Here is a 5,006-nt window from a genome sequence, read left to right on the forward strand (position 1 = left end):
TAGAGGAATATGATAGAAATAGAAGACAGATTTTATGTTTGTCACATCTCTGACGAGTACCCATATTCAAGATTTACTATGTTAGACAGATACGAAAAACATAAAATAACATATGACAAGGCAACTATTTGTGACTTTTTAAAATGTACCTTATTAAATGATGAAATTTACTTTATTATCTAACGTTTGGGTTTGAAATATGGGAGGCTGATACATTTAACAAATTTGAATGGCACCTAATGAATAACACAAATGGTGGGTGGTACTATTTCTACAGTTTAATGAATGGTTGAACCTGATTGGCATTAGTGCTGTGTAAGTAAATCAACTCTATTGTACCTCTATTGTAACTCTATTGCCACTAAGTATCATTTATTTGTCAAATGTTATTTTGGCGAATGTGATTTTTTTTTGGTAGTTCGTGGGGCTTGAACTCTAGGCTTGGGCACTGTCCCTGTGTTCTTCAGCTCAAGGCAAGCACTCTATCACTTGAGCCACAGTGCCACTTCTGATATTCGAGTGGTTTATTGCAGATAAGAGTTTGGCGGACTTTCCTGCCTGGGCTGGCTTTGAACCATGATCCTCAAATCTCAGCCTCCTGAGTATTTAGGATTACATGTGTGAGCCACTAGTACCTGGTTTGCGAATTTGATTTTTCAAAGATTATTTGAAAAAGAATACACTTTCAGGAGATTAAATATTTTGAGAATGACAACATTTTTATACCACAGAACCAAGTTTTACTGAAGTACTAGTGTATTTTTTTTATCGTGAAAATACTGTACAGAGGGGTTACAATTACGTGGGCAAGATAATGAGTACATTTCTTATCAAGCATTGTAGCCTCCTCCTTTGTTTCCACTTCTCATCCTTTAGCATCCTCCCCCTGCGCCCAGACCCAATCTTCCCTCCCCTCCCCCGCACCCAAGTTGTAAAGTTTGTTTTCGACATGGCAATTGTACATATCACAGTGTTATCAAGCACTAAGGATATTCTCAATTAATTTTTTTCTGAATTACATTTGATCTCTAAGTCAAGTTTTCCTGACCTTTATAGACCAATTGTGGATCTATCCTTCCAGGAGCTATTTTTCAGGCCCACTTATGCTGGACTGAAATCGTTCATTAATCATTAGGGAAGGGGTATTAAAAATAGTCTTGTGACACTTTGTGATCTTGTTCACTCCTATGGGCTAGTCATCTGTAAACCGAAAGTTTGAATTGCAGTACTTTCTCATAGATTTTGTGGTCTCATCCTTCATTTTAAGTTGACTTGCATTTCACTATTGCTTACTGCTAATTCCTGCTTCTCAAGGAATTGGGGCCCTGAAATATTATTGGAAATGAGAAATTGACATGGCTCTTCAATTATTTCTGTTGGCATGTTGCCTGGGCCTAGTTGAGAAGTCTTGACCCTGTTATATGATGATGCGGGTAACGGGGACATGGGATCCTAGGACCCATACATCTTGCAGAAGATAATATCTTGTATACATAATATCAGAAAAATGTGGGTATAATCAATAGGTATGCTTCAGAAATATGGAGAAAAAACAGTTTGGAACAAGCGAGTTGAAACAATAAACAGAGCAGCAGAGTAAAATTCCTTATACTTTAGAGGAAATCAACATTTTTTTTTTACCATGTGAATTCAGAAGAACAAGGACACTTAGAAGGTATCACAAGTTTATAGTGAAGACATTACATTGACACTTTTTATATTCTAGTTTGTATTATAAACCTAATTATTTGTATTCTAATTCTCTTTATTGGAATAAATAATTATCAATTTATTTGTCAAATTATCAATTAATTCTACTAAGTTTCACTGTGTGAAATATGAAATCAGCACATATAAATATAAAATATATAACTATATATAATATAATAAAAAGGGCACATGTTTTGCATTGTTCTGTTGTGGTTAGGGTATCAAAGACAACTCTGTTTTAAAGTATTATTTCATTATCTGTACCTCAGTGATAGGTAGAGTTAGACCTAAATCTTTAGCATTTGTAGGTTTACAGCCTGGAGGCAAGAGGAAACACTGTGATTAAAACATTACCAATTTAAGGCTTAATAATGAGGAGAAACATGGACTTCTCCTGGAGCTATGGAAATATTTGGTGATAGAAAGGCAGTAGTGTAAGTTCCTGCCTGGTTGGAAGGTAGACAGTCCAGACATTAGGAAATCATGCATATGACGAATTTTTTTCACCTTGGCGTTAGTTACTTTTGAAATGGTAGGTATAATAGACACTTAAATTTTGATAAAATACCTTCTAGTCTGAACAGTTCTGCTGAACTGTTCATCTCTCTATGATCCCTTGTAACTAAGATTAGTTTTGTTCCAGTAAGACAATCTATGCTGTCAGGGTAGGATATTCTGGTTGGTCTGTTCCTACATGGAAGAAGGATAAAGGGTCAGGTAGAAATTTGTGCCAGTAAGACGTCATTTTGAAAATTTAAGCTGAAGAAATTTAGAAGTAGCTCTTAAGCAAGGCTTACGTTGAATCTATTAGCTCCACAAAGCTAACTCAGTTACATAAATAAGAACTTGAAAAAGCCATCACCTTAGGACCTAGCTATAAGTGCTTCAAAGTATGATCAAATCTAAAATGAAAAAGCCTTAAAATTGTCATTGACAAAAAAACGCAAATGTGAGCAATCGACCGAACAATATAATTTTTTTTCCACTATACACATTATTTTAGGGAAATAAGATCAATAGTATTGTTAGGAACAATAAGGTTTCCTTGCTACAAATAGGCACCCAAGGATATAAGCCTGTATAAAGATTGCATCATTAACTACTTAAATTTAGAGGATACTACATGCTTCAGCAGCACGTATACCCAAATTACAACAATACAGAGATTAACATAACACTTGCACAAGGATAATATGAAAATTTGTGAAGTATTCCATATTTTTCATTGTTCAGTTGCAGAAATGAAAAACAGTTATTAAAAGGTTAATTACAAAATTACAAGTGTAACAATATATGCAAGTGTTAGAATTAAACGTTAGTTTGACATCAGTGTATTAAATCTTCACCTTAGAAAGGCCTTTACATAGAACTTCACAAAACTTTTGAAATTAGTTAACATTATCATTTTATCCCAAAGAAACAAACTACTATAAGAACCTAGAAAAAGGGGCTGGGAAGGTGGCTCAGTGGTAGAGCGCTTGCCTTGCATGCATGAGGCCCTGGGTTCGATATCTCAGCACCACATACGGAAAAAAAGAAAAAAGTCAGAAGTAGCTCTGTGGCTCAAGTGGTAAAGCGCTAGCCTTGAGCTGAAGAGCTGAGGGTCAGCGTTCAGAGTTCAGAGGCCCAGAGTTCAGGCCCATGACTGGACCAAAAAAAAAAAAGAACCTAGAAAAAAATAATCTTAAATTTTCTATATGAAATGCAATCTGAAAGGACACATTTATTAATAAATAACATATTATAAAACAATGTTGAATTCAAAGTATATCTAGGAAAGAATTAAATAGATTATGGATATTATGCAAACACAGAACATAAAATATTTTAAAATATACTTTTTTCAGTCAAGAACCAGAAATATCTTTAGCTTCTGTACCACTCATTTCAACAGATAAGATCAAATTATTTCTGATTAAAAAATCACAAACTCTGAAGAAATCATTATAGATGTACACAAACAACTCAAATACATTTTGACATCAAAGTCAGGCAATTCCATTGGAAAAATTCCACGGAATTTTTACAGTAAGATATTGCTGTTATTTGGATTGTGAAAATATTTTGTATGGACACAAAGAATGGACTGGCATTTTGATGTTTAAGAAACGTAACTGATATCTTAGCTATGCTAAATAATGCTGCGATAAACATAGTTGTTCTGGTAGCTTTAGTATGGTCTTGTTTGATGCCCCTAAGTAGATGAATGGATTAAGAAAATAGAATTCTATATAATGGAATTTTATGCCTCCCTCAGAAATAATGCCATTGCCCCATTTGTTAGGAAATGGAAAGAATTGGAAAACAATATATTAAGTGAAGTAAACCAGGCCCAAAGAAACATAGATCCCATGGTTTCCCTTATTTGCAATAACTAATATATGTCTGAGACAAACAGAAATGGTCAGATAAGTTGATATTAGTTGAATTGAACCCCAAGATAAAGATAAAAATGTTATTTTTTCTTTCTTGCAATTGTTTCTAACATATTTATAAGATGATATCTTTGCTGCTTTGTATGTCCCTCCACCACCGTAAAACCCCTACTTTAATTTTATTTGATGTTGGTATGATTTGTGGAGGGGAAGGGAAAAAACAAATTGTTTAAATAGGGATACAGGTTGACCCATTGCAACAATGAGATATACAAGACGTCAGGTAGAAAAACGAACTTTACAACTTTGACGGGGGGGAGGGGTAGTGAGGGGGGATGTGAGTGGGGGGGAGATGAGAAGGTATGGGAAGGGGAAATAAAGGAGGAGGCAACAATGCTTGATAAGAAATGTACTCATTACCTTGCCCATGTAATTTTAACCCCTCTGTATGGTGTTTTCACGGTAAAATAATAAAATTCAACAAAAGAAAAAGATAAAAGAAAAGAAACTTAACCGAACCATTACAACTTAATAGAACAATTTGTACAACCTTCCACAACTTCAAAGAGTAGTGATACATACTTATCCTTTTGGTAATATTAAAGGCAGTTTCTTCCAAGTTTTTCTTCAGACCTGGTTTGATATAATGGTTCAACAGAAGGAGATCTAGTGTATCTTTGCTATCTATATTCCCAGCAGCAAGATGCAAGGGAGTCAAGAGGCATTTAGTTTGGGCATTGGTATCTGCATCATGATGAAGTAAGAAAGACGCCACACTGGTATTATTCCACGAGTAAGCACTGCGCAGGGGTATCCAGCCATTAACAATTATTGCATGAATATCTGCTGCTTGAGCCACCAACTCATGGATAATGTCTACATGTCCACTGTAGGCTTCCCGATGAAGAGGGGTATATTTAT

At 34.9% G+C, this 5,006-nt stretch overlaps 1 pseudogene; it reads left to right on the forward strand.

Moving 5' to 3' along the window:
- Positions 1-2,833: 2,833 nt before the first annotated feature.
- Positions 2,834-2,933, forward strand: LOC122108299 (annotated as a pseudogene).
- Positions 2,934-5,006: the final 2,073 nt, after the last annotated feature.

Source organism: Dipodomys spectabilis, unplaced genomic scaffold, assembly GCF_019054845.1.
Source record: "Dipodomys spectabilis isolate Male_0828 unplaced genomic scaffold, ASM1905484v1 ptg000055l, whole genome shotgun sequence".
NCBI classification, from domain to species: domain Eukaryota; kingdom Metazoa; phylum Chordata; class Mammalia; order Rodentia; family Heteromyidae; genus Dipodomys; species Dipodomys spectabilis.